The sequence below is a fragment of the Lotus japonicus genome, chromosome 3 (assembly GCF_012489685.1).
Source record: "Lotus japonicus ecotype B-129 chromosome 3, LjGifu_v1.2".
NCBI lineage: Eukaryota > Viridiplantae > Streptophyta > Magnoliopsida > Fabales > Fabaceae > Lotus > Lotus japonicus.
In genome coordinates this window covers 65,992,105-66,014,134 of record NC_080043.1, presented here as the reverse complement: position 1 = coordinate 66,014,134, position 22,030 = coordinate 65,992,105, and the positions used below count along the sequence as shown (strand labels likewise).

Sequence of the window (22,030 nt, the reverse complement as noted above, 5' to 3'; positions counted from 1 at the left end):
AGAACAGAGTGAGAGAACGAGAGGGAGAGAACGAGGGTTTGGAGACAAATGAGAGAATAGAGTGAGGGGTCAGGCTATGGTGGCTGCGGGTTTGGTGAGAGAGGTAATGGCTGCAGGTGGTGAGAGAGGTGGTGGCGAATCTGGTTTGCTATGGTGGAATGTGGCTGCTAGGGTTTGATGAATGGTGAAAGAGGCTGAAGAGATTAGGTTAAAGGTGTTAGTGGGTCTATTTATCTGGTTACTTCAAAAAAAAGGCTTAATTGCACTTTTGGTCCCCCAACTATTGTCTTTTTGCGAAAATCATCCCCAAACTTCAAAATTAGCAAAAAATGTCCTCCAACTATACATGTCGTTCCACTTTTGGTTTGTCATTTGTCTTCCGTGAGAAGCTGATGTGGCTCCCTCACGCGTGTCTCACGTGACTTTCTTCAGAGAGCTTGATGACTGGACAAGTCACATGCTTCTCACGTGACTCTAAAATGGTTCCATGGTGAAGAAGAGGATGGAGGAGGGAGATGACCGTTAGAGCCTTTCAGAGTCACGTGAGAAGCATGTGACTTGTCTAGTCATCAAGCTCTCTGAAGAAAGTCACATGAGCCACGTGTGAAGGAGCCACATCAGCTTCTCACGTTAGTTTTCTCACGGAAGGCAAACGGCAGACCAAAAGTGCAACGACATGTATAGTTGGATGACGTTTTTTTGCTAATTTTGAAGTTTGGGGACGACTTTCTCTAGAAGGCAATAGTTGGGGGACCAAAAGTGCAATTAAGCCAAAAAAAATTAGAGCTGGTTCGGTCAGTCTAGAGCCCAAACCGAAACCGACCGGTCTGAACCACTCTAAACTGTTTTTTTCAACCGAGTAAGCCGCGGTCCGAATCGGTTCAGCAAAAGAACTGACGATTTTTACGGGTTCGGTCGGACCAGAATTTTCTGGACAACCCTAGGTACTACTACCCCAAGTAACACACCACCCTTCACTTCATGGTTCAATCAATGTTTGTACTCCCAAAATTGATCATCTAACTCAAAGTTATGTATGTTCAAAAAACTCAAAGTTATGTACTATAATATAATATGCACAATAAATCAACAATTATATATACACACCTCATTTTTTAAACACTTCATTTCCACTTATTTTTGTTTTATCTCTCGCCTCTTATCATTTATCACATCTCATAGTTTCTCTCTCTTACGTTTTCTTTTCTTCCTATCTCTCTCCTCATTCCACTTCTTCCACCTCAAAAAAAGATGTGTAAGTAACATTATTGACAATAAATGGGAGAATTCTTTTTCCCCTATTTTTTATTGAACTTTTATGAGTTTTTTTGTTTCATTAAATTTCGACCTGTTTAGCTGAATGAGTTTGGTTAAAATATCAACTTTCTTATAACCATGTAATTTTATGGTTAGAATAATGGTTCATTAACACTCTAAGTGAAATATTAGGTGAAGTAATAGGAAATGTAAATATAGATGGAAGACAATGTGAGTGAAAATGTAATGAAAAAAAAATGTTTGTGTGAATGAATTTTTACTTTTATAATTTTTTAATAGAAATGATAATTTCACAGCATTTAAAAATTAGAAATTAAAAAGGTGTTTGCTATGGTACCTTAACTCAAATCAATGTATGGTGCCCAAAATGAGATAATTCAATAATAAAGAAGCATGTACAGTTATAATTTTGATGTTATTTTATCATAGTGATGTAACGTTTCATTCTTAGAGACATGAGATTTGTAGGTTGTGTTTTTTTAGGCTTTGTTCATCCGTCAATCATGGTCATTTTGCCCGTATCTCAACTATCATCGTTCATCTCTACAACTAAACCATTTTTCATTAAAAAAACAAATTTTATGAGATGAAATTAATTGAATAGTAAAATGAAATGAGAAAATGTAAAATTTACCTAAAAAAATATAATAATCATCTATTAAATTACTCAATGCGGGTATCATACCCAAAATATTTTATGGGTACCACAGAATTTATCAATTAAAAAATGTTCTCATTTTAAAGTTGTTATTACTCTACCAAAAAATCTTAGATTTCTTATTAAAAATAAATTAGTATAAGTGTTTATGATGTTTTTAATGTGGTTTTCATGGGTGTTTTTGTTGGTAAAACCTAGCGAGCTTAAGGAATTCTAATATGCAGCACCTGAAAAAGTGTTGCACGACGTATCAATGAATAGTATAAAAATTTGAGGGTTAATTTAATAACTTAATTGACCTATAAAGTTTCAACATTTCCAAACAAGTTCTCATCTTTAAATTCACCGGAATCACTTTTGGTCGACGCATTTCTACCACTATTTTCACTTGTTCTTGGCCACCACCACCACCTCTAAGACCCTACCCCTACACACCATATTGTCACCTTCGTTCGGCAACCTCCATGGCCAAAACCTCCTTCACGTCTTCACATATGTTGCAACACCAGCTCATCATTTGTAGTCGTAGCTCTTCCCCCACAATTTAGGACCACTACACCTAGATCCAATCTCATGTATCTCTTCCATACCTACCTGAATGTGCCGAAATCCGATGGAATCAGTCCCTACGCTCAAACCGCAGTTGGCTATCATTTTTGGGGCTGGCTTTCAAATTCATGGTGGAGAAGCACAACAAAGGTGGATTAAGTACAGCACCAGCAAAGAAAGCAAAAATGAAATACAACCTTCGACAAGACAACAACGATCCATCCAATGAAAAAACAACAAAAAATAACACAAATCCATTCAACATGACCTCCATTGTCATAGTTTCATACCATAGTTTCTGGCGCAGCAACAACAACAACATCATGTACCGGAGGACCACGTGCACGCTCTAATTTTCTCAGAAGAACATACCAAACAACGATATTAGAGCAAAAGACATTGCCATCACAACCCGTAAAACAATTGTTGAAATGGCACACAACGAACGACACCCAAAGACACCCCATTGTCATAGTCTCAAACCATAGTTTCAGGCGCGACATCAACAACATCATGACTAACTTCTGCAGCATAGCAGTCACCTCAACCGTCGAAGGAGCACATGCACGCTTTGATTCGGTCAAACGAGCATACCAAACAAGAAGACTAGAGCAATAGTCATTGCCATTGAACCTAGAAAACAATGGACGAAACGACACGCAAAGAACGATACCAAAAGACCCCACTGTCATAGTTTCAGACGCGACAACAACAACAACATCATATTGGCTGAGTCCTACAGTACCAGCAACCACCACTAAAGGACCATGCGCACTTATAACCTGCGACTTAGCAACATGATCCTCATCTTCATCGGAACGTCGGAGGACGTGTGAAGAGACCATACATCTTCGTAACAAATTCCCAACAAATCACATTTCAATGGTGATTTTGCACCATACTTCAAAAGAATTAGACTCTTGTGAAATCCTTACTTGTTGATAGAGCATGAGAAATATCTGAAAACAATTATAGCATAAACAGAGTAAAGTCTTACGAGATTATAAAATGGAATTAAAAGAAGAATTCAAGTAAAGTCAGTTGCTCCATGTGAAAATTAGCAAAAATGAAATAAAATACATTTTAGAGCTATTTTACGTTCTCATAATTTTTCATAATTAATGAAGTGAAAAACATTAAACATTTAGGTAATTCAAAAAGAGCGTAGCTATTTGACACGACAGCCAATAGCACACCTATAGCACGACCGGTGCATTTTTCAATTTTACAATCACGGATTGAAAAAACTAAATCTATGTATAGTGGAAATCAGTTAATCATACGGTGGAAATCACTTCGTCACCTCTCGTGCCACATGTAGTCGTGCTCTTTATCTTTTTCCATTCAAAAAATATGTTAAGATGATACGTATTAATCTACCTCATTAATATATATATATATATATATGTGTGTGTGTGTTTGTCTATATATCGAGTTCATTAAGAGTTTATCAGAAATAAATTTTATTTATGTATTATTATTTGGTTCTTAGATATATATACTTAGAGCATCTTCTGTCCTTGTACCTTAGTCAGTTCATCAGTTCATTATTAAAAATTGTCAATTGGAGCAAACGATGTGGCATCATCTCGTTCCTTAAACTTAACATTTATTCCTTCTATAAGGAACCTATAAGGAAATTTGCTTTTTGGAAATTTTAGATTAAAACTTATTTTTTTCCCACTCACTCACATGGTATTATGGTATTGTAGGACCAACCCAAAAGTATGTCGAATTAAAAAATATGAATATATGTGAGTATTGTAGGACCAAACTAAAGTAAAATAGGAACTCACAGTTAGAGTTAAATCTGCATCAGAATCTTATGAGTTGCTTATACTCTATGTAGCACTTCAAACTCATTTGAATAGTGTTAAGAACTTAAAATAAGGTCTCACGATTGGAGATACTCTTAAGAATTTCTCTTTCAATATATGCAACCAATAAGTTTATGAGAATGTCATATTCAATCTTGTTGCGAATTCGAATAATAACAACTTTTATTGCAAAAAAAACTCTCTGAATATGCTATTGAAACATGGAGTGTTAAAACAAGATGTATCAATTCTATAAGCAATTGAAAATATTGTTATTTTTTCAGTTTCAACTAAACTCTAGTAAAACGCTAATAAACTAGACATTTTTCCATGAATTAAGATCTCGGGAAACATCTAAATAATTATGTTTTTATTAAACGACCAACTCCTTTTTTTCATCTCGTGGAAAACATCTTTATAAAATTTCTCAACAAGTTTACAGATTTTCTCATTATCAAATTTAAAATTTTCCTTAGGACTTGAACCAAGTAAAAGAAGTTTCACGAGATGACCAAAAAAAATATAGTAGCTAGATAGACTTAAATTGTAATCTACAAAAAAAAAGAGAGGGATACCTCTCGATGAGTAGATATCTAGCTATAGTCTTGTAAGGATTGATGAAGTCAATTTACTCCATATCTTCATCATCATCTGAAAATAACCATCCTCAATCTGGCAGAGAAACAACAACAATCAATCCAGAGATGAAGGTAAGAAGAAGCATACCAATTAGGTCTCGATCTGGATCACTACTACAACATAATTTGATTGAAGATATCCATCGGAGAGAATTTGAGAGAAGGGGGCAAAACACATCTGAAAAACAAAAGCAGAAAAGATAAGAAAATAATCTAAACAACAACAATCAATCCATCCAGCAGAGATGAAGGTAGGAAGAAACATACCAATTAGGTCTTGATCTGCATCACTACTACATGAATTGATTGAAGAAATCCATGAGAATTCCTACACCTAGAAAGGTAAGGTACCAGTAACTAAAAATTGATTAGAATGGATCATGGATGATTCAGTTCCTGGTGTATCATTTCTCCTACGGTGGATTGAATCACCCAATCTGTTAGTAACTTTGTTGTTTTGTATAGCACCGGTCAACATCAATGGAGACTCCGAATAGCTAATAGGATTACATAGATTGTTGGTGACATTTGAGAAAGGACTTCTACTGGATGATGGAGTATTTTCACATGACTTTGGAGTGCATTGCGTCATACCTGTCACAATCCCAAAAGGGGGATATCAGAGGTGCAAACATTGAATAGAATGAAAAATGATGAATAACTACAAAGTTTGAATGGGAGCTTGCAATACAAATTAAGAAGTCTTACCAGCATTCATCCTCTTGGAAGACACAATATGTTTCCGATTGGCTCGTGCTTTAGCGGTTCTGGATGCATCAGATCTATTGCTTGGCTCCATATGTGAGCATAGAATAACATGAATTTTTTTGAGTATATGAATTGCATTAATGCAATATAATAGAGGAGATCTAACAAACCTTCAAATAAATAAATAAAACTAACTCACAATCATTGAAAATAACCATCCTCCATTTGGCAGTTACATTCCATTGTAATTTCTGTAGTGTTTTTGTTTCTATATTTTTTTTCTCCTCAAACTTAAACTTTTTTTATGGACCTCTATGTTCTTAAACACGGAAGGTGAAAATGTGAGTGGGAATCAATTTTGGTACATCATTACGTGAGTGGGATGTAAGTTGGGGTCAATTTAGCATTATTTTCCATGTTTAGAGTTATTTTAATTAATCAATTATCATTTTCTTTTTTTGCTTTGTATCTTCACTTTCAAATGTGATTTCTTGTCAACGGGAACTACCAAAGTAAACACATTAGTGGTTATTTAAAGTAACCACCAAAATCTTGTCCACTTTGCTTCTCTTTATTTTATTTTGGGTTCGAGTATCCCTTATACTCTTTTTTAATGTAATTATTACTTGACTTATAAAAAAAAATTTGGTTCCATTTCTAAAACCATCAAGTTTTGAAAAAAAAAAAAGTATTACCCATCAATACCTAATGGTATGGAGGTTGAAATTATGTAGAAACATAAACAAATGGATAAGAACTCTTAGTGATGGAAAAGTCGGTAGGAAATTTTGAACGATCAAAATTTTTAGATATTAGAATTAGGGAGGTCTAACTCAAACAAAAGATAGCTCAATTATTTTGCACTACCATTTATAAGCACTTGATTGGCCACATCTCTAGGCAATCAATATAAAATTAAAAAGGATTGTCAAACATGTTAGAAAATATAAAAATTTAGATAGAATACTAAGATGTTGTCCTGAACTCATTTCTTTATTTGTCTAAGATGGGAGTTAAGCTTTATCATATTGATAAAATGTAAAAAATTGAAAAAAGTAAAAAAGGAAAAAAATGAAAGTGTGGATTTTTTTTTTTTGAAAATTTGAAAGTTAACGTTTTGTAACTTGATAAAAGCTATTGCCATTCAAGCTATTTATATCTTCAGAAAGTGTACCAGACTTCAGTGCCTTTTCAAGTGTGGCAAACTCTTCAAGAGTCTGAATTCACGATGGCAGACTAAATAGCAATAATAATTTTTTATTATAAAATATGTTAAATAACTAGTGGCTGTTTATGCATCTATAAGATGCATATATAATTTTGTGGGAAATAACACGTGCATCTATAAGATTTATTTATCATTTGTGTGGCCGAGATTAAAGGGGGATACCTTCAATGTGCTCCCTGCGTAATGGGACACGTATAGCACAGACATAATTTATGCCTCTATAGCTTTTTTCCTTAATATTATTACTAAACTTTATCCCTCTATTTTTTTCTTATAATTATACTAAAGAACAACTAAAGCCCACTTTGACCAAAAAAATAAACTAAAGCCCACTACCCATCCCTTAAACCCTAAGACAACAATCCTTTACAAAGCATTACCCTCCTCTTTCCTCTTTCAGTGTGCAGCACAGATCTCAAGGTTACAAAAGAGTCAAAGACAAAGACAGTCAGATCTCGAAGGTGATGATGACGATATGGAGTAAATGGACTCCATCAATCCTAGCTAGATATTGTTCTACTCTTGGAAAGGTATCCCTCTCTTTTTTTTTTGTATATTGCAATTTAGCTTCCCACGGACTCCATCATATCTCTTCTTCTATTATCAAGAATGTTAATCATGATTATGATTTCTACGCTTTTCATGTTTATTATGATTATTAAACAATAGGCAAAGGCTAGGGTGCATCACCCTTTCAAATGGTGTATGATTGCATCACCCTCATTTGACAAATTTACCCCTGAAGTAGCCTTAAATTTATAATCTATGCCATTGCACTTAGTGTCACGAGGGGAAGATTCACAAAGTAAAAAGAAACATAATTAAAACAGATCAGGGGCCACAAACAGGGAAGATTCAAAAATAAAGATCATCCAGCAGTAGTGTCACGAGGAGATCAGAGGAGAGGAATTCAGTACTCTCAATCTTCACCCACCCAGGTTTCACGTAACCAGCCAAACACCCCAATCACCCTAAAAAACGATTGATAATGGTCATGGTCACCTCGCAGAATTCCAAGTCCCAACCCAAATACTGCTAACACGCTGCTTTGATACACAACACTGGTTGCACCTGCCACTCATAATTTCAAAATCTGAAGCCCTGCACCTTATCGGAAAGCCATTGTCACGCCCTAATTTGGCCACTTTCAAATACTGCTTCAGAATCGTCCCCCCCCCCCCCCCGAGTTTCCGGCATAGCCAAATTGACCAAGCCATAGCATACCAAACAGTTCTGAAAAGTGTGTTTTGTTTCACAGTTAGGGAGAAATTTACATGCTGTTGCAGATGGTCCTTGCACCCTCTAGGTAGTACTGTATCCGTTCCAAGCCACTAAGTTCGTGGAACCACCAAATAGGAGAGAGTGCAAAGAGGGTAGTGTAGTCAATTCATTCTTCCAATCTCAACCGTCCAATATTTTATGATTATATCAATGGTGGGAAAGCTATCATGCACCAATACATGACATTATCGCTATTGTATCGTAGCCTTTGCCTAAACAATATATTGATGTGAACTCCATTATATATCCTATTGTTTAGTTTCGTTTTCATTTGTTTGTTTTCAGGGGCAGGGGCATCGGAAGGTTACATGGCCCAAGCCACCTGAAGGTTTTGTCGGCTTCTATGTCGATGGACATGCAACGGGTGTAAACACACCTGAGATGCGGGTCGGCATCGGAGGAGTTCTTGTTGGACGGAAGTATGATAGAGGACGGAAGCGTCATGGAGAGTTGAGAATTCTACAATGCTTCCAGCAGCGCTTATTAGATGGTAAGCATCACCAAGATGCCGAAGAAAGGGTTGTCTTCAAGGCCAAAGATCTACTGGAGCAGTTAAAGTGCAAGAAAGCTATCATTTACACGGATAATGATGGAGTGAGAGCAAAAGCAAATTTAATTTTTGAGAGAGAGAAATTGGAGAAGAAGGGTGAATTTAATTTTGAGGATTTGAGGGTTGAGAGGGTGGATTCAAAGGCTAATAACTCTGCTGATAAACTAGCAAAAGAAGCGTGTGAGTTACCGCATGGTAACATGGAAATCACTAAAAAGAAGTTCATGAAATGGATGCGCAACAGGCTGAAGAAAGATATTGATGGAGCCTTTTATTGGCAGAAGACAGGAAATCCAGGAAAGGCAGGAGAGCCAGCAGAGGAAGAAGATGGGTCAGCAGAGCCAGCAGAAGAAGATGGGCCAGCAGAGCCAGCAGAGGAAGAAGATGGGCCAGCAGAGCCAGAAGAGGAAGAAGAGTGATGAAACTTAATTAGTACTTGTTAGAATTCAAACATGGAACATGGTATGTTTAATTTAGAATTCAAACCTGGAACATGGTATGTTTAATTTAGAATTCAAATATGTTTAATTTAGAATTCAAACATGGAACATGGTATGTTTAATTTAGAATTCAAACATGGAACATGGTATGTGTTAAGTATGAGAGTACCTCTGTGGATTAGTACTTGTTAGAATTCAAACATGGAACATGGTATGTTTAATTTAGAATTCAAACATGTTTAATTTAGAATTCAAACATGTTTAATTTAGAATTCAAACATGGAACATGGTATGTTTAATTTAGAATTCAAACATGGAACATGGTATGTGTTAAGTATGAGAGTACCTCTGTGGATCTGGATGTGGCCTGGATCTGGATGTGGCCTGGATCTGGATGTGGCCTGGATCTGTATATTGAAGACATCTGGATGCGGATTTGATGTGGATGTCAAAAAATAAAAAACAGATAAGGATCAAAAACAGAGAAACAACAACAACAATCAATCCAGAGATGAACGTAAGAAGAAGCATACCAATTAGGTCTCGATCTGGATCACTACTACAACATAATTTGATTGAAGACATCCATCGGAGAGAATTTGAGATCTTGAATGGTGGGGAGAAACAGAGGAAGAGAGAAGGGGGCGAAACACATCTGAAAAACAAAAGCAGAAAAGATATGAAAATAATATAAACAACAACAATCAATCCATCCAGCAGAGATGAAGGTAGGAAGAAACATACCAATTAGGTCTCGATCTGCATCACTACTACATGAATTGATTGAAGAAATCCATCTCAAAGAAGGAGAGAATTTGAGATCTTGAAGGGGGGGGGGGGGGGGGGTGGGAGAAACAGAGGAAGAGAGAAGGGGGCGAAACAGAGGATGAGAGAGAAGGGGGCATAAGGATTAGGGTTAAGAAAGATGTCATGTGAATGAGTTGAAAGTAAGGATGACGATATCTGAATCTGAATGAATGGCTGTCAGACTGATAAATAATCAAACTAGAAAGTTGTTGTATATTTGTATTCACTTTGACTAGCAAATTGGGCTAATTGGGCTGCAAGCTGCAGCCCACTTTCATTTTTCACATGTTGACCACCGGAAATTAGGATTGATTTTCAATTTTGAATGCAAGTAAATATTGTTACCATGAAATTATTAGGATTGATTTTCTCTCTCCTCAACTATAATAAATAATAATAATTGATTATTTTTCCAACCTTTGATCACTTGGAAAACGTATAACCGCCGACTCAACAAAATTATTAAATGATCAAATTAAATTGTGCCAATTATTCCTCATAACAACCTAATTCAAATCATCACCCCAATTTTAGGAATTGCACCCCCTCTTTCAGTCGCATCCGAAATTATTGCCCACCCACACCATTATTATTAATTAAATTTCTCACTAAATGCCTTTCGATCCTAGTCTTGATATAAACCAAGGAAAACGTTTGAGGGAGAGAAAGAAAAAAAACAAAAGATAAAAATACTTATCCTCTTCTGTGTGGGGGTTGGACATGTAAAATTTGTATCAACACTATAGTTTTTTTTAACACTATATAGTAGCATTACATTGTCATATTTGAATAAGAAATTTATTTATATTCTTATAAAACTTATACGTAATATTATTCAATTTTTTTAATTATTTTTTGAATTACTTCAAATATTTAATTAAATTAGTAATTGATACACCTTTTTTTTTGTGGAAGTAATTGATACACCTTAAGAACCACCTCAAAAAGGTTGCTGGTGGGCTTTGTACCTCGTTGTCACCTCGTCCCCGTGGTCGGTCTAGGAAGGCGGTGCTTTCGGTTGGTGAGGTGGAGCATGAAGCTAACTCTTCTTCAGGTCTTGGGTCGGATCTTTCGGGTCAGTTGGTGCTTTTTGAACCTTCGACTACCAAGGTTACTTTGTGTGTTATGACAAGGGCAAGGGCAAGGGCGGCTTTGATTTTAGGAAAACAGCTGGGTTTGTCCTATGATTGTTCTGATGAGGTTGCCCTTCAAGGCATTGCTCAGAACATTAGGTCTCGCCGAGAAGGTTATAGCTGATTGGACTTGATGGGCTCTTTCGGTTTGTATATGGGTATAGGTTTTTGGCTGGTTTGGGTTGTATTTAGTAGGTATTGTTTAGGTTTTGTTTTGTGGGGGTGATTTACTTTGGTTTCTGGTTAGCTGTTTGTAGAGCTATCCTTCTTTCCCCTGTATTTTTTGTGTGCTTGGCTCACCAAGCCTCTTATTTATCTATATATTTCCTTTTGTTTTCTAAGAAAAAAAAGAATCACCTCAAAAAGAGTCCAAATCCTTTTGATTTAAAATTAATTCGTCAATTAATCAATTAATTCTTGTAGACAATTTTTTTAAATGCAGATAAGGCAACTAAACAACAATTTCAGCATCTAATAAGGCAACTAATCAATCACCTAATTATTTTTATAAAAAATATAATAAAAAATCATGCTTGAACATACCTGAGATAGGATGGCGATGAGGGCATAATGGCAAGAGGAGGATTCAGACCTAACCACCTGTGAAGATGAAAATTAAGAAACATAGGTCGTGGAGACGATATCTGAAAATTAGGAAACTGAAAACCCTAAAGCAATGAAAGCAAGAAACCCCTAAATCAATTAAGCCCTAAATCAAGATGAAGATACCACCGTCAAAAAATTAGATTAAGATACCTGAGTCGTCGCGCCGTAGAGGGTAGGGAGGCCTAGAGTGACGATGCTGCTCGGAGTGGCCATGAATGCTATAGATGAGAAGATTCGGATTTCATGGTTTGAGGATGGAAATTTGCGACTGAGAACGACACTGCTCACGAACAACGACACTGTGCAAAATTTGGGGGTTGGAAAATTAGAGCTACGACTGAGATGGCTGGCAATGACGAAACTGAGGAAGGGAATGATGATAAGTGACTGAGAACTCGCTGCAGTTAGAGGATGAGAAGAACAGAGCGTGAGTGAAGATGAACTCAGATGAGAAGAAATCGCGAGAGAAAGATGTTTTGGGTTGATTCTGCGTCACCAGAGAAAGAAAATTCACACACCATGAAAGTTGAATTTGAATGGAGAGATGTTGAAAAAGCAAGGAAGGTACCTTACCTTAGGGGGAGGTTGGTCGAGTGTGAAGTAGATGTCGTCGGGGTGCGAGCGGAGGAAGGAAGTGTTGAGGTGGGAGATGGAAGTGGCGGTAGCGGAGGAGGCTTTGTCATAGAGGAGGGCGCAGACTCGGAGTCCCAATCGGAAGGGGAAGAGAGGAAGGGAGCTATGAGAGAAGGGACGACGTCGGTGAGGGAAGACTGGAAGAGAAGAATTGAGGATTGAAAGGGTAGAGAAGGAAAAGAGATGAGAGAGGGGAATTTAAAACACGTTTTAATGAGAGAAGGGAATCAGGATGTGCCATGTATGCGATGACTAGGCTGAGATCCTTTCCTGAATGTATATACTATGGATGCTTTTGGAAAAGTTGTTTCCCTAGAAGACACATACACTGCTTTCTGGATGCTCTCATGCAAAGTCCTCTCATACAAAGGACACAATATAACACGAACCCCTAAAAAGGCTAAATGCAAGAAAGCAAAATAATTTCAGAATTGACATGTTTGATTACCATTTTGGATGCCTATTTGACATCTGAGCGAAAATATAAATTTTTCTTATTTCCATGATTGATTTTTCTTATTTTCATCATTGCTCCAACTTTACAACTCAACGGCTCTGCCGGAGTTGTAATCTATACAGCTTTCAGACCGGCCAAAGTCACTAAAAATGTGTTAATGAGAACACAGAGAGGAGTGAAAAGCTTGGGTAAAACTCATACTAATTAACTTGTTTTGTCATTGTACTAATGGACATTAAACAGAGGAGGGTGAGGAAGACGGCAGGAATGGTAGTGGCAGCAAGGACTATGGCTGTGTTGGTGGGTCGATGGATCACTTCTTTTATGAGTGCAGACCACGGTGCCTTAAGTTTCCCAAGGGTAAAGCTGGTTTTGGGCTTGTCATACTATAAAATCAAAGGGGGATTACTTTTGCTGCTGCCGGGTGATTTCTAACTACACCAGCCAATTACACTCTCAAATTAATTTCCCAAGTTCAAAACTAATTTCCAGAATAATTAAGTGGTATGTGGTAGAAACTAAAACGAAAATGCGCAAAATTTAGAAAAGTCACAGTACAAAACTCAAATGATATAGCAATCTTTAGAAAAAGAAAAGGCAAAATGGTAGAGCAAGGGAGAAACGTGTCTTCTTATGTCATTGAGAATGTAGGTCTCAAGAGCATTATTGTTTGATTTAAAAGCAAATGTCTTTCATCCATCATTGTTTGATTTAAAAAGAAACATGTTATAAAATTTGGCCTGTAGTAATAGATGATTTTTTTTTTGAACATCTCAAAAGAGAATATTAATAGTGACCCTATTTTCCCATAACTTCAAAAATGGCATGACTCAACGATTATGTTATCCCCAAGCCAAAATAAACTCAACCCATGATTAAAAAGATCATATAATGAACTCTGACAACAACTTTCACTGAAGGACTTTAGACAGGAGACATATAAAACCTCATGATAACTAAAAGCAAGCAAATGGATGCAAATTGCATCACATAGCTATGCCTGTGATACTAGAAGGAAGGTGTCAACCTCAAAAAACACCAAAATATGCATTCTCTGATACTCATATCTACAAACCACTAACTTATTGTTACATATCTCAGAGTGGAGCTGATGCTATTCGGCGAAGTTGATATTTAGGTTCAGGAGGTGGTGTACATGGAAGCATCTGCTCAAGCTCCTGCAAGTTGAGGAGAAAAAATTAATAAAATAGTCTAATAATATACAACAAACAAGGAAGTAAGCATGTATGAAGCAACACAAAAGATATATCACATTGCATAGATCAGGTGTCATCCATAGAGTATTTATCAAAATAATAAAACAAAAGAGATTTAGGCCCTGTTAGGAAGTGCCTATTCGAGCCATAAGCTCATATGCAAGTGTTTGGGAAAGCTTATGTAAATAGCTTATGGCCTACCTATAAGCTGTTTTGAGCTTATTTTCATAAGCTGTTCAGAATTCCAATTAACATACGAATAATAGCTTATGCTTATCTAACCTTATTTTTAGCTTACTTCAATAAGTTTCTCAAAGTAGCTTATGAACAAGTTCTTATTGCCATAAGAGTTTAATTAAGTTGTTTACCCAAACACTCCCTTAAATTATATATAACTTCATAACCATGCTTGCTAGTTTTGGTATGTTCACATGAATTGATATGAAACGTTATTCCAGACTTGGATGACTTAAGTAGAGAAAATTAGTTTAATTACTTGATTTATCAAGTATGAATAACATTTCATAAAACTCTAAATCAAGAAATATCAGTATAGTCAAATTATTATAACATCAGCTAGAGTCAATCCACAATGTAATCAATATACATGATAAGATAGGATGAATGACAGCTGTAAATACATGGTGCATCACAGTCCAAAAAAATGTTGTTCCTACAAAATAAAAAACCAAAACAGAAAGATAATGCACAGATGGGAAGGAGAGAAGTTCCTTTTGTCTTGAATGAAAACAGGAAAAGGGAAAAAAGCTAACAATACCGACAACGATGATGTCTATTCCCACTAGGTGGGATTGGCTACACGGATCAAACGAGATCATAATATCTTGTCGTTTATTAAGTTTATAGATATACCAGTTATCTCTAAATTTTTCTTTGGTGTATCTCTATCTCTAACTATCGAACAATTTCCATCTGGTCAACCCTCCTTACTGGTTTGTCCATGGGTCTTTTCTAAATATGCACAAACCACCTAAGACAAGACTCTGCCATCTTTTCTACAATAAGAGCAATCCCAATTTTCTCTTTATTGATTGTATATCTAATCCTATCTTATCATGTGTATACACTAATCCATCGTAACATTCTCATCTAACTGACACTGAACTTATTTTCTTGTTGGTTCTTTCCTGCTCAGCATTTAATCCCATACTGCATTGCACGTTTTATAACTATGCAGGATATATTTTCTTTAAACTTGAGTGGTACTTTGATAGGTTCAAAGTAAACTGAGAAGAATTCTTATAGATTTGCTCTGATTTCCCCACATGAGGAAGGACAGAGAAAGGAAAAGAGTGATACAATTTCTGTGGCTAATTCGAGAGATCTAGTTACTCTCCCTCCCAAATCAGTTCCAACTAATTTCCTAACTTCCCCACCCTTTTACTAACTGTATATATAACTGAGTAGTTTTCAGTTAGTTACATCCAGTAACTGTCATAGCTACTTAATAGCTAGCACTATTCTCAGGGTTCTAATCCCCTGTCACCTTCCTTCCCTTCTTACGATAGACCTTCACAATCGGAGGTCTAATCCTATCATACTTTTCTTTGCACATTCAAAGCATTCCTCAATTTCATCCAACTTGTTTGGATCCTATAGTTTACACTTGACATGCCCCTCTACCTCCCTATCATTTTCATGATATATCTCCTACCATTTTGTATGATGGATCTAAGGTACTCAAAATGCGGTGCTTGTGTTATTGAATGTTCTCCAAAATCCTACTCTATGCTAGCAATTGTGTGTCTCTTGCTAAACTAGTATTTCATTTGGCAATATCACTTTTACTTAGGCAGAAGCTATTTGTTTCCAAGGTTTTTCTTCATACCTCTAACCTTCTATTTATTTATTTTCTTCAACTAAGACTACATTATCTGCAAAAAGCATGCAATCATGGATATTTGCAGTGAGAACTTCTAGAACCAAGATAAAAAGATTAGGGCTCAAAGTTGTCCTTTAGTGCGCCCCTATAGTTATAAGAAAACCTTCTATGTCCTCACCTAGTGTTCTCATACTAGTTGTGATTGTGATACCCTTATACATACAGTTAATTGCTGAAAAAATTCTAATAATCATGTGCTTATATCATCCTGCCTGTCAAAGTATCAATGATAAAGTAGCATGGATAACATCCAACTTCGGCCAAGAATATCAAGGTATTTGGACTATCCATTTGTTTAATCTTTTGGAAAGGGGCTGAGACTAAAAGACATGTTTAAAATTAACTGAGATGCATCCACGTGTTATAAAGAAAAAAAGAATGGATATGAACAAATAGAAGAAAAATATATGAAAGGACAATTCACTTTCCCCATCATTGCTTCAAAAGATAAAGGATTTTAACTAAAAGACATGTTTAAAATTTTCGTCTCCTCATAGTTTATCCCAGAAAAATTTAAACAATGAACAATCTTTCTGCGTATTGAATCTCCGTTTCCATTAACGTACCAAACTTTTTAACAAGAGGCTCCAGAGAGAAAGTAATGAGTTGCTTGCCACCATAACCATACACTAAATACAAACTCATGCAGAAAAGAAACTCTTAATGACATTCAAATGTTAGATTTAAGTTCAAAGCCACCCAAGAATTAAGTCCAAATGTCAGGTCTTGACTGAAGAATCATAATGTGCTGAGTTTCCTATCTCCAGAAGAATGCAAATAAAAAATGTAATAACCGAAATTAAGTTTGTATTCTATATTATTCTGATAATGTAATCAACAAAACGAGAAACTACTCAATCTGAGGAGTGAAATTATATTCAGGGATTTGACGAAACATACTTAAAGAAATTACTAGAACTTCAAAGCAGAATCTAACCTTTCGTTTCCTTAGCCTTTCATTTTCCTCTTCAAGACGTGAGACTTTATTCTACAGTTCGTTTGTGTATGCCTGTTTACAATATTTATCATTCAGGTTAAGTGCTTTTAGAAAACAAACTGAAAAATAAGGACATACAGAACTAAAAATAAAGACAGAGAAAGATCACATGTTTCCTTGCTCTTGAACGGGCAGCAGATTCCCGATTCTTGATCATCCTTTTCTGCCTCCTTTCAACAGTCTTCCCCACCATGTCCTCAGGAGCGCTCCTTTTCCTTCCGGGTATCTGCATATCCGACACTGTTCCCATCAGAGGTGGAGGCAGTGCCACCTGGTTATCAGCATAAGAAACATCCAACAAAGCGCAACCACCCATGTGTAATGACTGTGCTATACCCTGGCTGGGCATATAAATCCCCATTAAATTTTGTTGTGGATGCTGATATTGTGGTTGTGGATACGGTATCCACTGACCCTGCGGAGGAAACTGCGGTACTACAACATTCGGATCAATCCCAGCAGTAGTACCATCATTCTTTTTATTTGACGATGCGTCTGAAACAACACCTGCTTTCACCAAGAAATCCTCCAACGTCATCTCTCCCAACGTAGGCTGTCTGTCTCGCGGCTTCTTTTCACTATCTTTGTTTTGTTGGATATCTCTCCAAACCTCATCTACTGTCTTCTTGCTGAGTGCACCACTTAATGACAGACTACCCTGACGCTGCGGAGCAGCTTGATTAGCTTGTGCTGTGCCTTCATTGTCCATTTCCAAGGATTGACTTGGCTCAACAGTTCACACACTATTTAGAAGTTCATCAAGATTCAGACTACTAAGTGGTTTCCCTAAATCGCCTAATTGATTCTGAACCTCATCAAGTGTGAGACCATACATAGAGTTTTTCCGCATCAAAGGCTGGAGTTGTGACCGTTTTCCATTACTGTCTCCAGCACCTTGAGACCCCACAGTTTGGATCCCCATTTACTAATGATTGGTTACAATTCACTCTATATCGTACAGTCAACTTTATAATCACCAGAAAACTGAAAGCAACTGATCCAAATCTTCAAACCTGTCCCAGAAAATTAGGATCTACAAAAGCCAACAAGCCCAGTAAGAGCACGCATTTGAACACAAAAGAAAACAGTCAATTGAAAGGAAGCAAGGAAAATTTTAAATTGTTTTGACAAACATGATATGCATGCAAGGGCAGAGCAGCATTTTCATGAGTATAATAACTTTAACTTTATAACTCAAAACTCATACTAGTCTGAGCAAAAAAGATCAGAGATCTTGTAATTCAGCAGCAGAATGCATTTCATTTCCTTTTAAAAAATGAAACCATGAAAACAACAAAAACTAGACAGAATTGTCAGCCTTTTTACCCACTATACAGGTTTTTTTTTAATGAAGATAAATAAAATCAACTTCATAAATGAACTTTAAACACATGAAACTTCTAGGGGTATAAGCAAATAAAACCTACTGAAAACAGTAAACCTTAAGATATCCTTTTCTGAAAACAGTAAACCTCATTTTCATGAGTAAACCTTTCTAAAGACAAAATAAAAATCACATATTTTTTTTCATTTCTTTTCTGATTTCTTCAAAGGGGTTATCAGAACTTTCATCCCATTGCATGCAAGCTCAAAGACAGAGTCACACAACTGCTTGAATTAAATTTTCCCTTGATACCCAAAACCCCATATTCAAAATAAACAAATGCCCTCTATTACTTCAATGAAAGAACACTTGATTGAAATATAAGGGCCCATTTATTTGACCGTGAGACATAGACACAGGACAACAGAATGAAAGGAAGAAGAAAAAAAAACGCAGAAAGGGGAAAAATCATCACCGTAAATTCAATTCTGAAACAGAAAACCCCAGAATCCAAAACAATTTTTTTTCAATGAATAACTTGAGAGAAGACCCATTTGCATGCAACCAATTCAGAGTCGCTGTTGTAGCACAGAAAATATCTCGGAAAAAAAAAATCTATGGGATCATACCCAGAATTTGTTTTTGACATGCAGTGACACAAAGACTCGAAATTTCAAGAATAAACCATAATGGGTAGGAAAGAGTGTGCTCGAAGGAATAAAACTGCATAAAAAACGAAGAAGAGAAACAAATTAACCTCTGTTTGTAGAAGAGGGACACCGATCTGAGAGTGTTGAGTGGTGATTGAAGCAATTGAAGAAGCGTTAGGCAAAGCAGTGTGAGGAACAAAGCTTTGACAACAACACAAGTGTGTGTGTATTTGTCGTACAATGTTTATTGTAGGAAGACAAACCAGGGTGGGTTATAGAGTTATTATACACCCTTCGTTCCTAAATAACGGGTACTAATTCTTGGCTAAATTTTGTTCCTAAATAACTGTCACTTTACAAAGTTTAAGAGAACATTAATTATACTTTATCAATTGTACCCTTCGTTAATTGGTGGTAGATAACTTGAAAAGTTAGAATTAAAAAGAGAGATAAATGTTATAATAGGAAGTTACATAGTAATAAAGTGTCAGTTATATAGGAACGGAGGGAGTAGTGAATTAGTGGAGTGAATCGTCATTTTAGTCCCTGAGAAAGTCAGCGTCGGTCATATTAGTCCCTAGAAATCATTAATGGTGAAAAAAATCTCTGAGTTTGTCTCCGTCGGTCATAGTAGTTCCTAACCACGTTGGGTCGTTAGTCCCTGGGATGGAACCAACGTTAAGTGGCACATAAACTCAGCCACGTAGGACAAAGTTATAAGGTGGTTAAATCGATCATTTTAGTCCCTTCAAATTGGGTTTAAAATTCCCAAATCAGTGAACCCTAGAACCATATCAAAATCCCCAAATCCTCTGAATCTCCAAAATTCCTTGTCGATTTCTCTCCAAACTGCAATTCCTGTGCTCTTTGTTGTTGAATCGAACATGACAATGGGTGAGGGTTCCAAAGGTCGCGTTCAACAGAGGTCAAGCACGAAGGGAAATGGTGGCAGTAGCTCATCTGTTAATGGCGGAAACCCTCGATGCAAATGCTGCGAAGAGGCAAAGGTGAGGGTGTCGAGGACAGACGCGAACCCAGGGAAAGCTTTTTATTGTTGTTATCTACCCAAGGTATGGTCTTCTTCCTCATTTTCATCATCCTCTGTTCTCATCCCTCTTTTTTCTGAAGTTCACATGTCACAGGGCCATGAGTCAAACTGCAATTTTTTTCGTTGGGTAGATGATGTAGCGGACACAGATGAATCCAGTGTTCTGGGTATGAAGGCTGAAGACTCTATGCTATTGAAGGAGCTTGTGGTCAAGAATGATGCTATGCTTGAGGAACTCTCAATGATGAAGGAAGTTATGCTGAAAAATGAAAGTGTGATTGAGGAATTGAGAACGATAAAGGGAATTATGGAGAAGAATGTTGGTTTGGTTGAGGAGCAGAACAAGTTTAAGAATGTAGAACTTAGGATGCTTAGAGGTCTTGTTTGTGTATTGGTTATGTTTATGGTGTTTATGGTGATTGACATGTCTTTTGTTGTAATAAGGGGGATATAAGGGACATGGTTATGTTTGTATTGGTTGAAATATGTTTGTAAGCTGACCTAATGCAATCAATCAATATATGGACATGAAAATTTAAGTAATGCACTATCATAGCTTTGTTGACTATTCAAGCAAATGACAATACTAAACAAGAAATCAATTGACAGCAAATTAATAAAAAGGTTTTTGTCATAGATGATAAAGATATCACATGATCATAAAATTATAGATGTCAAACTGAATCAAGTAATGCCCTGAGATCATCAAATATATAATATCTCATCAAAATAGATCATATGTCTAATTAAGTTACCTACTGGATAGTAAATAAACATAAGGACATAATTTATGTTCCCATAAACAATTTAAAGCACCACTGTTCTGGACCTAGATCTCACATGAAGAAGAGACCTTATCCAAAACCCTAGCAGACAAAGCTAGGAGAAGATAGAGTGTAATATATTAATGAAAAGATCTGTTTTACAATGAATGACCTCCCCTTTTATAATGGGATGGTCCAATATCCTAATGTTATACTAGTTGGGCCCTTAGGCCTCAAAAATCCTCAGCCCATAGAATTGGTCGCCCTATGGAGGTCTCGCCTAACCGTCCTATAGTCGCGCCAAGGTCTAACTCTGGGCGGGTCCTATCATTAGTAGGTCCCGCCCAGTCCACAAGCCCACAAGACACGCGCCCGAAGTATGAGGGCAAAGTGTCTTAATTATCTCAAGTCTTAATGAACATATGCCGCCCTTGGATGACTTGTTATAGAGATAACCCTTCGATTGGCGGTCACGACCAATACCCCAGGATGTCCCCCCACAACCAGCCTTCCAGGCTACATTGCTCTAATCTCGACTTGGGCAATAAAGCTCGCCCTCTATAAAGTATATAAGTCACTATAAAGCATATAGGTCGCCAACATGGCGTCATAAACATACAACCCACCGCAAGGGGCAACTAATAAAATTAAGTGTCAACAATGACATAATAAATGTACAACCCGAAAAATGGGCGACTAATAATCATAAGCGTCACCGAACCGTCCACGCTGAGGAGGTGGTCCGCTGGAAATCGAGTTTGGGAAGTATCTGACCAGCCCACAAGCCCACAAGACACGCGCCCGAAGTATGAGGGCAAAGTGTCTTTACTGTCTCGCCTCCCCATGATCGCATGTTGTCCCTCAAGGCTTGCATGAAGCTCGCCAATCAAATCATGCTCGCCTCTCTAAAGTAGATCGTCACGCTTTATGTGACCTGTTACCTGTCTTTCACATGTGTCAACTTGAAAATAATGATTAGCTTTTCCAACAATTATAATCATCATGCTTAATCGCCTCTTTATGACGAATCATAGTATTTTGAACGCCTTGGGCGTTGCTCTTTCTCTCTCATCCATCTTAAATGAACAAGAAAACTTGTATATTGGAAATTACATATCATAGAAATACTTAAACAATCAAATTTGAATAATTACATTCTTTAATCTTGTCACCTTGAACTAAGCAACAATTCTTTTAAGAACTTAATCATATTTCAGTCATTCCAGAAAATGCAAAAATGTGTAAAGTTTAGAAGATACCAAACTATGCTTTATGTTGCATCAGCTTTCCTTTCTTATAGGTCGCCTCCTTTTGAATGAGTAAATCCATATTTTGGAAAATGGG

At 36.7% G+C, this 22,030-nt stretch overlaps 1 long non-coding RNA gene and 1 pseudogene across 4 annotated transcripts; both read right to left on the bottom strand.

Moving 5' to 3' along the window:
- Positions 1-2,690: 2,690 nt before the first annotated feature.
- On the bottom strand, positions 2,691-10,112 carry LOC130745352 (uncharacterized). 4 transcript variants are annotated; one of them, XR_009021705.1, is made up of 8 exons: positions 9,892-10,112; positions 9,681-9,802; positions 9,494-9,571; positions 5,649-5,818; positions 5,208-5,534; positions 5,029-5,118; positions 4,878-4,953; positions 2,691-3,444 (listed from the first exon to the last, which is right to left on the bottom strand). It is a non-coding gene; the product is annotated as an uncharacterized LOC130745352 (long non-coding RNA). The 4 variants fall into 4 exon arrangements; XR_009021704.1 differs by having other exon boundaries at positions 4,878-5,118; XR_009021706.1 differs by having other exon boundaries at positions 4,878-5,118; positions 5,649-5,728; positions 9,892-10,111.
- A 3,475-nt stretch (positions 10,113-13,587) lies between these two features.
- On the bottom strand, positions 13,588-19,104 carry LOC130745351 (ABSCISIC ACID-INSENSITIVE 5-like protein 2; annotated as a pseudogene).
- Between the last annotated feature and the right edge of the window lie 2,926 nt (positions 19,105-22,030).